Raw genomic sequence first — 12,511 nt, 5'->3', positions numbered from 1 at the left:
TTTTTTTTTTTTTTTTTTTTCCCCCCTTTTTTTTTTTTTTTTTTTTTTTTTTTCCCCTTCCCCTATTGAGCGGCTCCGCGGCGGCGGAGCGCGGGGTGGGGCGAGCGGGCCCACACTGCACGCCGGGAGCGAGCGGGGCCGCTCACATGATGCCCGCGTCACCCCGCGCCGCCGCCGGCGCCCTCTTCGAACCGGCCCCGCCGCTGCCCCGCAACCCCCGGCGGGACCCGCCGCCCCCCGCGGCCAGGGCGCACTTCGGGATGAAACAGCCCCTAAAACGCCGAGAGTTGGGCTTGGAGTTAGTAGAGTTGTGAATAAAGTGTTAAGGGAGTCGTGCCCCCGCGGCGCTGTGTGGTACACTTGAAAATAATTAATGTAGGAGTTGTGGGACTGAACGGTTTGGTTTGTGGAGGGTTTTTGGGTAAACGCGCTTCCCGGGCGCGGGGCAGCTCCCTCGCACCCCGCGATCCGCCGGGTTTGTGGAGTCCCTGCGGAGCCTGGTGAGGGGCTGCCCATCCCTGCCTGTCCCTGTGCATCCCCGTCCCTCCCCACCCGTCCCAGCATTGTCCATCCCTGCCTGTCCCTGTGCATCCCCGTCCATCCCCACCTGTCCCAGCCCTATCCATCCCTGCCCATCCATCCCATCCCAGCCGTGTCCATTCCTGCCTGTCCCAGGCTTATCCATCCCTGCCTGTCCCTGTCCATCCCTACCCAGTCCATCCCATCCCTGTCTGTCCCAGCCCTATCTATCCCAGCCCATCCATCCCATCCCATCCCATGCCATCCCATCCCAGCCGTATCCATTCCTGCCTGTCCCAGCCTTATCCATCTCTGCCTGTCACTGCCCATCTATCCCTGCCTGTCCCTGTCCATCTCTGTCCATCCCCGTTGGGACAGGGGCCTCATGGTACCAGGGGATGCCTGTGTGCAGCAGTGGAGTACAACTGGATGCACACACTTGCTCCTCTGTATGGATTTACCAGCTGTCTATCTCCATTTTCTTTTCTAAAATATGTTTTGGAAACCTCGTTACAAAAATTACACAACTTATCAGCTACACCTGGAAAACAAAGGTTGGCACTTTGCTCTTCCTATAAGTCAGTTCCCTAAAATACACAGGTATTTTTTTCTCTGTAACCCTCCCTCTGAGATTAGTGAAATGTCCTTAACTATACAAATATTATTTAACCTTTTTGCAAAATTCAATTATCTACAACACTGTTCCCACGAACACACCTTCTTACATCACCCAGTTACTATGTTTAGAAACATCTACAGTAAAATAATTATGTGAATAGAACAAACAACTAGGAGGTCACAGTTAATGTCATCAAATACACTTGTGGAGCTGCCCTTGATGAAAGAGGGGTGGACCTCAGAAGAAACAAGGAACATCACAACCACATCGTGGTCTTTGAGGAGTTATTGGCACTTTCAGTCTATTTTTAAATGCCAGAACTTTGGGATACACAGAGTTTGAAAGTTCTGGAGTTACTGGAGAGACTCTTACCAATGTGTCCAGGTGTTGTTTTAGGCTGAGGCAGTTTCAGAAAGTCATAGAGAGATTTGGCTCAGCAATGCCCAGACTCATCTGAAGCAAAGATCATAATAATTCCTTGTATCTTTTATAGGTCTTTTATTTATTTGTATAGTTTCCCTGTAATACGCAATAATCAAATATATTTTAACTGTGGAGTTTACAAGGCATAAAAAGGAGTCAGTAAAGCAGAATTCAGACTGAAAATTATAAAACCTCATAGTTTTTTTTATGGTTTCAAGTATGAAGAGAATGCAGAAATGCCAGTATCTGCCACCTCACGCAGCAGGGAAAATCTGCCCCAACCTCCAGGCTTTGGTGGGTCCCAGCTGGGGAGAAGGGAGCCCAAACGTGAATACACACAAACAAGACAAAAATCATTGCTGCAGATATACAAAAGGCTAAAATCTGGGTTAGTGACTTTAGTGCAGGGAAATGGGAGTAGTAAATATGCCCAAGCATCCACGGACAAGGGAGTCATGGCTGTGTAAATGCTGTTGTCCAGCAGTGCACACCCACCCCTTCCCAAACACAACCCGGACAGGCTCTGCGAGGTTAAACTCCAACAGGAATCGCTGCCCTCCTGCTGCACATACCCTGTCCTCTGTCTCTGGGCTGAACAAAGCATGGGGTAGCTGAAAAGGAAAAACACACTCAGCTAATTCACAAAGCTCCCAGTTACTTACAACAGAATTAAGAATTAGCTCCTTGTACTACAAGTGTTATTAAAGTGTGAAAGTGTCAAAAGTACAGAAAACAAAAAGAGAATTCCCAAATTGTGAAACCTATCAGCAATTACAGACTTTTTTGTCTTTCTGAAATATGACAGGACAAAAGACTTAAGGCACCACCCATACTTCACAAACCCACTGAACTGCCAGGAGTTTTTTCAGTGCTGTCCTGATTAGGAGCACATCGTTTGGAGAGTGAGCATACCAACACATTAGCTGTTCTCACTCTTTTTTATTTGTTTAAATAACATAATGCTGCTAATGTGTCTTTAGAGTAAATTGTGTTTCTTATTGAAACTAGTTCCATTAGCTTCCATCTTGTAAAAATGAACTTCAGTTTCCAAGAACTTCAGTTTCACAAGACTCCTTATATCAGAAGGGTAAGTGTAGGAAAAATCTGACCTTAATTCACCATAAAATTAAAACTTACTTCTGAAGAACCTACAGTCTTAGGAACAAATAATTCAAAGATAAAATAACTATATGTATGGGCATAGTGCCCCTGTGATAAAAGTCTAACTAACTAAGAATTGCAAATACGGTATTAAAGGACACTGCTTTATACACAGATCAGATGCCCATCTTACCCCCACAGCTTTCCTCCAAACCCTCCAGGTGACAAACACCCTTACTGCAAACAATGCACATTTGTTAGTGAGCTGAAGCACTGAGCGCTTTGGACGCCTCCAGAAAAGAAGAAATGGTTAATTAGTTTTCAGTGGGACAGTTGTGCAGCTCCTAATGGGCTCTCGCTGTCCACAGTGAGCATGACCTCGTAAACTTTTGGCTGTGGACTGTGGGGGTGGAGTTGTGACCAAACCAATGTGCTCACTTGGAGGAGAAGACTCAGACGACATCTCGCTCGAGCATCCCTTAGCAACTGGACTGAAATGGCACTGCAGCTTCCAAGGAGGTGTCAGACTTCCTTGCCACGGGAATAGCCTGTATTCCAGCTCCTACCACGGCTGAGGAGACGTGGCAGAGAGGACAAAACCTGCAGCTCAAAAAGTAGAAGCGACAGCGGTGATCTAATTGTACAATTTCCTTTGTTCTGTTTGTAGGAAATAGCCTGTTTTCAGCAAGGACATGGAGCTCAATTAACCTGGAGGACACATGAAGCAAACGGTTCTTACAGCAACACCTTTATCTCTGATTTACTTTAGACTCTTTCCACTTGAAAACCTAGACTGTAAACTTTGTAACATTCCTCTCTATGATTATCAGGATGAACCAAAAGAGAGCTGGAGGCTTGCGTGTGTGAAAAGAAAAGCAACAGAAAAATACTCTCTGATTTAAAGCTGTCAAGGAGTAGATCAGTGAACAATAAACTCTGGGTCACTTCACCACAAACCTGAAAATGCAGCTACACATCTCAGTTATCTCCTCTCCCTAGTCCTCACACCTGTGAGACTGTTCTACTCCCAGGAGTTTGGGTCAGAGCTGCTCATCGTGTCAAGGTGAACTTGCAAGGGGAAGACAGTTTAATCTTTTTTCACTGAGAAGCTGCAACCCTATAACTCCCCCACAGCTGAATATATACACCCTGCCTTCTTTTAAAAAAATAATAAAGATGTATGCATTCTTGTCCACTCTATGATTCAACTGAAATTTATTACATTTAGGTACCTTAGTAAGAAATTAAGATTTTAGGGGTGAACTTTTTCTTTTCTTCCTGCTTTACTCAAGAGATTTAAAGTACCGGGAAAATATAAACAGTGAATAAATTCATATTAGAAAGGTGCAGAAGAAGTTCCCCCTGTGCATAGCATCTCTGAGGATTAAAATTTTACACAGAAATAAGAAGTAGCTGTGAATTTTTGTTAAGGAGCCTACATTACCCCATGCTTCATTATGCTGTCCTACAAATTCACAGTACCATCGCTGAGCAGTTGGAAGTGACTTCCCTCTTTTAAAAGCAGGGATTAACTCTGGGACAGATTGACTCTTTCAGTTAAAGGGCAATTTTTAATAGCACACACTGTATATTTTTGTGTACGGATACCTTTCTGGTTTGAAGTTAGTAAAATTTTTTTAACTTTAGAAATACAGAACTGAGCGTTTTCATCCTGGTATGGGAGCTGAATATCAATCCTATCAATCTCAGTGTATTTAATACCCACTAAACTTAGTCTTTTAGTTAGTTATAGATAAGGATTAATTAAGGTTCTGATTTAGACTTAGATCATTGGGGTTTTTTTCATCTAAAAAAGCCTCTTGCAGTGACTCAGGTCTGCTGCTCACATTTTCCTTAGATGGAGCCATCCTTCAGGAGCTATCATCCTGAAAATCCTTTGGACTCTTGGAAGAACAAAACTTGGTGATAAAAAGGGAGACGGTTTCAAAGTCTTCAAATTACCCTTTGACCTGCTGAACAAGGAACCCTTGAGTAATCTCAAACCCGTTTAAAGGAGAAACAAACACATTAAAGCCAAACAATAATCTAAAAAAGAAAACCAAAGCAAACAGATAGGAATTGGAGCAAGAATTCACTGTGGGTTTTTTTCATCTGTTTCCTTTGTGGGGGCCAGAACAAAAATCACTTTAAAAAGCATTCAAAGGTAAACAAGGTAGGAAATGCAGCCATTACCAATCAAACCCTGGGAGGGCAAAGCAGGATCATCACGTGGAAGGACAAGTTTGTCTGTCATACGGGAAGGAATGAGCCCATCGGAGTGCAATGAAATGAGCTTTGTCAGCGAGGAATCAATGCACCACCAATGTATTCAATAAAGAACAAACACAAAACACTTAACTACAGATACTCCAAAACAAACAGAATGAAAAGGAGATACTTCCCTCTCTGGCAAAGAAGAGGAATTTTTCCGTACAGAAATTCTAAACTTGAGAGGGATTTTTGTTTTGTTTTTAAATAAAAACAAGCCCAAAGTCTACTAATAGAATTAACCAAGACTTTCCTTTAAACCAAAGGAAAAAAAAAAAACTTCGCCTCCCTCCTTTCACTTCGAGGCTTTTCCTCAGAAACATTACAAGAGACTTTAAAGAACCCATGGAATTATGGAAATAACACACTGAGTAGGAGCTTTTCACCTAGTAGCTTTTCTTATTTTCTTGCAGTTTTTTTTCTTCCTATTCCTTCTCACTCCTCATGCATTCTGCACTGCACTTTATATAAAAAAAAACCAAAACAAAAAACTTATGTAACAGAAGTAGCAGCACATCCTAACTCTCCACATAACACATATGGAATGCCGACTAAAAAAAAAGTTGGAACAAGTCTTTTCTCAGATTTAGTTTCCGTATTTGTCAACATTCGCTGCCGATCTACCCCTGACTGCAAACTTTTTTATAAAGCATTATTCTGCTTTAATCCCTGTTCCATCTGGGTCACAAAGCCCAGGGAGGCAGGAGTAACAGAGGTTGTGTTTTCTAAATACTGGTTAGAGTTAGTTCCTGCAAAGAAGCACGAAACTCCCAAGCCTTTCTCCGGCCTCGGGGGTCAGCAGAGGAGAGGAGGCTCCTGGCTTCACCTCCCCAGCACACAGGGCAGCCCAGCACCAGCCACAGTTCCCACTGTAGGAGCTAGGACTGAGCCTAGCTTAGGCTCAGCCTGACCCAGCCTGACTCCAGGAGCACGGTGAGCCATCCCTCCATGCCAATATTATTTATTACTGACACTGCATTCTCATTTTATGGTTCATAACAGGAAAGGGAATAAGAGGATTGTTAAAATAGTTCTTGCTAAGTTGCCACACAGGTTTTAATGTGCTGTAAACATTCCTCTCCTTCTTTTACATATTTTTAAATAGAATGACGTTCAGGCTTTCATGCTCAAAATAACTTTACATTTTAGTGCTAGCAAACCACAATACTCTCAATACCAGGAGCTGTTATTAGACACGATCTGCAAGGAAAAACAAGACTCTGATTTTGCTCCTCTGTCTCTGCACTGCAAAAGGCCTGAAAGTGTTCACTTTGAAAAAGGGTATTTTCTCCCATCTTTTTCTTTAGATGAAAAAATGTTAAGCTAGATCCTAAGATTACATGCTGACACAGTTATAGAATAGGGGTCTTTTCTACCCTGTTTTTCCTGGAAGAATCGGTCTGTCTGGCAAACTAACAGCACCACTGCTTCATAAGTGCCTTGATGCTAATTTAGAGTGCCCCACACGCCCTAGGGCAGTTACAGAATTTAGACCCTTTTACAGTGAAATAAGTCTTTCTGGTGAGGTTTTTTTTTCATGCCTCTTAGATTTTCGAAATGTATATAAACCAATTGATTGTCTCCAAGTCTTTAGGTGCACAATGAAAGGTTTCCCTTGTTGCTCTATCTCAGACAAAGCCAGGAAAGACATCCATGGCCAGGGCTCTGGGAAGCAGGCAGGGGTCAGGGTCTGGACCCAGCTCCAGCCCTAGGCTGGGTCAGAACCTGTGATCCAACACCGGATTTTGCCTCTGCCACATTAAAACCGGCAGAGGTGAAGGATTATCCCCTCCTGCAGACCCAGCTGGGGGATGCTCAGCCCTGTCTGAACACTCACAAACTGCCAACAGAGACGAGATGAGCGTGGGGATCAAACAGGGGAACAGGATCCAGGAGACCAGATCTACCACAGATGGTTCAATCCAGCACAGCCACCGATCTGTGTGTGACCTTGGACGAGCCACTTACCCTTTCTGTGCCTCTTTGTCCAACTATCCTTTATCTGCCTCTCTCATACAGGTTTGCTATTTGCTTCCGACATGTCTGCACAGCACTGAGAACCAAGGGGCCCTGATCTCACTGCTGACCTTTAAGCCCTTCTGCTGCATATATCATCATAAAATAATTATTCAAAAAGGAAGAAGCCTTTTTTTTTAATAGTCTGTCTTCCTTTTCTTAACACCTCTTTAACTCAGACATTTTCAGCAACATTCGATGAAAAAATTAGTCTCTATTCAAAATCTTAACACCGGTTTTTCTTACATGAAAACTCTGAGAAAGCTGCTAGTATTCTGTCAAGTCCTTCTCCCGCAGGCCCTCCAGCAAAACCAGGGAAAGCTAGAACCAGCATGCTTGCTACATTCAAAGTACCAGACAAAGATACTTTTTATTTTGGAAATAGAAAAAAAAAATAAAATGCCTGCACACTTCTCAGTCTTTCTTTGTCCACCACAAAGCACCCAACAGGACAGAAACCCTGTGCCGTGTTGCTTCGCAGGTCACCTCCCGGTTTGCTTTATGCTCTGTGGTGTTACAACAACGAATTTGTTTTTCCACTGCTCCCTTGTCTAACTCTGACCCGTCCGCTCCTGAAGCAATCGGCCTTTTACAGCTTCGAACGCGCTGTGTAAACACAGAGCGAGGGCGGCGCAGCCCCTGCTGCTCCGAGTGCCCTCCACCCAGACCTGAACCAGCCCTGGAGACTGGACCTGCTTCCCGGGTGTCCCCCCAGAGTCCCCAAAATCTCAGTGTGCACCACTGTACCGCAGCCCATGGCGAGCCCACTCCCCTCTGCTCAGCGGGATCACAGCCATGTCAGCGAAGCCCTCGGAACATCCAAGAATCCAGGGATGCTGCAAGGGCCAGGGGATTCAATGGCTTTGAGCCACCGCCTCTGCAGCTCCTCAGCCACCTCATAAACAAGAAGAGTGACTGGTAACCTCAGCCACAGCCCTGGGGGGACAGCACAGGGATCCCTGTCCCCTCCTGCCTGTCCTGTGGGGTATCTAGAAGATGCCAGATCCCCCGGCAGCCCGGGGCTGAAGGCAGGGCCCTCCTGCGTGGCTGCACTTCACACTCTATATATAAAATACACAGCCCTACAGTCAGCCTGAAAAATTCCTTCTATGAATCGCTGTTACTGAGGGATATATATACTAACTCCATACATGTGAGAGTTAAGGAAGATTTATCCAAGGAACTACTTCCAGAGGAAGTGCTGGGCAGCCACATTATTTGTTTTATTTAAAATGATTTCAGGCTCGATAATGTCTCTTTATCAAAACTACACATGTGCTGAGCATGCACAGTGCCGTGTGTTGTGAGGCAGACAGGAAGGGGTGGATTTAATTTATTTCTTTATTATGAATATTGTGGTGCTGTAAGGAGAATCCTGGCCGACAGCGTGAAATAAAGCCAAACTTTCAGAGGATATTTTGGGGGCTGAAGTTCCTGTGCTGCCTTTTCAAACTTAGTTTTAAATTCTTTATTCCTAATCCTCTGTTCTGCCTGGACCATCTCATGAATGGACATGTATATTATTACAAAGCTGAGCAAGAACCTCATAACATTTGCCATTAATATTCTTTTGAAAGAAAAATGGAGTTTCAGTTTCCTGGTTTTCCTTCCCTGGAGTGAGGAAACTAGTGAAGGAGTTTATAAATTCACAAATCTGGCAGGCAAAAGGGACCGAGGCAATTGTGACACACCAAAAATAGTTCTCCATCAAAATGATAACCCTGTTTTATTTTGCATTGTCTTGGCTGTAAGGTTTGTTTATATTTATTTGGTATCATACCCTCCATGGTAGATCAAAGTACTCCTGTTGTTGGAGACACTGTACCCAGCTGAACAACAATGGCCCAAAGCAGAAACAGAACCACCACGACCAGCACAGACCATCTCCACACTTTCAGCCTAGAAATAAGAAGAATTAATTCTTCTCTACCCTAAAAGCTGGTTTGGAGGGAAGAAAGGGGAGTAGAGAGAATGGACTTCAGATTCTCCATGGCCCAGTGTGGGCTGTATCAGCCCACAGAGGAAAGGCATGAAGAGCTGACGAGTATAGGGACAGTGACCAAATCTAAGACACACAAGCTACGAGATCAAACTGTGCAGTAACAACTTGAAGGAATGCTCTTTTTCAGTGACCTGTATATGCTTAGTAGTATCTAAGAGTAAAGTTAAAAAGGCTAAGAAATTCTTTGCCTAAGGATGAATAAAGGATTTCCTGTTACCGGAGAGTTGAAACTGAGATTATCTTATGAAATTAAGAACATGAAATGCTGAAGCAGTGCTTACACTAACCAAGAAATGGACTGCAGGATCTCACTGCCCCAAAGAGTGTCCTCGAGGAGGTGTCTTTATAGAAGCATCAATGTGAAACCTATAAACAGGAGAAAACAACCCACGTGAGAGGTGGCAGAAGGACATGGATTCACTGGCTGGACCCAAACACTCCAAACCAGTCTGCAAGCAGAGAAGGTGGGACAAGACATTTCAGTAATAACCAAACATGGTTTGAGACCTCCTGCCCTAGTAACAATTAAATAATTGTTATAGTCTCTTAATATCTGAGTAAGAATTTATTGCATCAAGTTCTCAAGTCTAGACAGATACACTTCATGAATGAATCACTACTGACTACCTTGGAAGACCCAAGCTGAAGAGCACTCCATGGTGTAAAGCCACTATCTGGACACATCAACACTTAGGGAACAATTTTCTGGAGACGTTCTTTCGGTACATTTCTGTAGGGTAGGTTGGCTGTGAGAAACTCTGGTTTTCCAGTAGCATCCTCACAGGACTAATCAGAAAGCAGTATAGGCTTAGCAAAGGAACCTCTTAAACACAGAGACCCACATCTTCAAAAATACCCCAACTCCCCCTCAAAAAAACCCCCCAACAATAAAAAAGCTAACAAAAACATGTAAGCCAGGAAAAAATACAAGTAAACCAAACAGGATTGAATTCACCTCTTAGCCTGATTATGCTTTTTCTAGCAGCAATGAGTCTACCTCATCCCTCTTTAGAAAGTTTTGCTTCCTTGTGAGGCAGGGCCTCTTTCCTAAATAATTGGAACCCCTCTTCTGTCCCTTTGCTTTGGCTTCAAAGGTTCTTATTTTTGTTCCTTTCCAGAACTGCTACTCAGTTTCTTGCAAAATGGTCACCGTCTTACGGAATTCTTTTCCTCAGTTATTCTGAATGATTCCCAGCTTTCTCATTTGTCCTCTTGGAGGTGCTCCTCTCCTTGGCAAGGACATAGGGCATCTCCAACATGGGCCTGGATTTTAATTTAGCACAGATGTTACAGCACAGGGCGAAGGATTCAGTGAAGGTTAAGGTGTTCTCAAAAACTGTGTTCTCAAAACCACAGTTTGACTCACATATGCCCCCAAACAATCACACATTAGCAATTATAATGATCTTTAATTAAAAAAAGAAATATGTTGCTGTTCTTACAGATAAGGATCTCTAGAAATACTTGTATAGGTGCCATGAAAGTTCATTTTTCAAACTACATTTCAGCGAGGGAATTTTTAACTACCTTACCTGCATTACTCGAATTCTACTCTAAAATGAACTTCTTTGAAGTTTTCTTATTAAAAAAGCTTTAAAAACTAAGCAGTTTGAATTATTTTTCTATGAACCACTTAAGCTTCTTAAGTAGCAAAAAGTTAACTTCAGCTCAAGTCATTCCACTTAGAAAAAGGCAATGAAAAAAGCAGCAGATTGACGCATCTCACCCTACATTTTCTCTAAATGTAACAGCTAGTCCCTGATTGTTATAATTTTTCACAGTAAAGCTTTCTGAGTGTTTATAGCCAGCAGACTTTGGCTTTTATACTGGAAAGTTTGTTATATAAATGTCACTTTCATTTATATCCTCAGTTATAACAAAGTCATTAATGCAGCTGATTCCTAAGAAACCTTATATTTTAGCAACTTGTCCTAGCTCTGGTACTGCATAAACACATCTAATGCAGAGCATGAGAAAATTATACCTTGGAGATGCTACAGGCTTTAAACCAGGGGCAGAAGCTAAATTCACGCTTCTTGATATGAACATCAGTTGGCAGCATGACATTTGATTTCCAGAGGGCCCTGATCACCTAAATACATTTTGTAGCTGCTTACATTTTACTGTAGAGCGTTGTGGCTTGGATCCTAAGGTCTCACAAGACGAGAATTTGGGGTTGGATGCCACAGCACTGAAATTGCTCTTCAGAGATCCCATCACTGTCGAAACCAGAGCCCAAAAAAACTCCCCTCCTGGTTTTTAATCCTGCTCAGAGCCCGATATTGGAAGCAGGTTAAGATCTACGAACTAACAGATCTGGCCTCTTGCCACGTGCCATATTAAGATGCCATATTTAGCTCCTCATTCCCTAATACTCAGACATTTTAACCTGTTCCCTCCAGCCCTTTCATCCACTTCCAGTAAACTACTAACCAAGACAGCTTTCACCCTTCCCTTTCTTCCTTCCATTGCTCTTTGCTGCTTTACACACAGTTAGTGCTGCTATCCCATGGCACTGGAAAAGGGACTGTTAACTTGTGCTCCCTCTGCTGCCTGCTGGGCTCTGCAGCAACACGGCAAGAGATGGTGAGGAAACCGAGAGTCCTCCTTGGCAGAAGAAATTACTTACTACAACGTGAAAAGTCACATGTATGAAACCCAAAAACACCAACCTCAGTATTCCTGATGGACATCTTGCGTGCCAAAGCCCAAGGAGGTAAAGGCCTCCTGCCAGAGTCCCACAGGAGTGCAGGGAAGACCAACAGTAGGGAGCAAAGGACACAAATGGATGGGGCAGCTGAACAACACTCTCCAGCTTTGATTCCTGGCCATTCCTCATGGAAAGTGGGCCAGCCAGTTTCTCAAGGTTGGTTGCAATGTGCCTGTTACACGGTCCTTGACACGCTACCCAAGCTGCAGTCGCTGGGAAGGAGCCTGTTGCTGAACTCCTTGTGCAACAAGGTTAATTTCCAGCTGATCACAGGCATTTAAGGATAAACTCTTCTTCACTTCTTTTGAGGAGGCTATTTTCAGAGCTAAGAGTATGGAGAAGGGCTGTGGACAGCCAATTATCTAAACAATTCTCTTGAATCCTTAACAACATGGAGTACTTTGTCCCTCTCAGTGCCTGTAGTCCGGGTGCTGTATCTGTCCTTCCCATGGGTGATTCAGCAGCAAAGAATATTTACTGTTATTTAACAATGCAGTGGTCTACAGACATAATTATGACTCAACAGAGAATACACTGGGTGCAGACCTTTAAAAAAAATTATCAACAGATTATGTCTCACCTTTAAAAAAAATTATCAACAGATTATGTCTCGCCTTTTAAAAAAAAAAAAAGGAAATATTTATTTGAAGAGACAATCATACAAGAAAAAAATGGATAAAGTGGAAGATATCTTCGTGCTGGTTTTAGAAATCACAATCTGTGTTGATTCCTCTCAGAAATATTTAATTAATATTTAGGATATTATGGATGAAGTGGAAGGTTCACACTGGATTCTGTCTGAAACATCTGAAAAATAAGCCTTCAAGTCTTTGTTTATGTTGGCAAGCAACCT

Source organism: Lepidothrix coronata, unplaced genomic scaffold (assembly GCF_001604755.1).
Source record: "Lepidothrix coronata isolate B3197 unplaced genomic scaffold, Lepidothrix_coronata-1.0 Scaffold49, whole genome shotgun sequence".
Taxonomy (NCBI): Eukaryota; Metazoa; Chordata; class Aves; order Passeriformes; family Pipridae; genus Lepidothrix; species Lepidothrix coronata.
The sequence above is the reverse complement of the archived record's forward strand: the minus strand, read 5'-3'. Positions refer to the sequence as shown.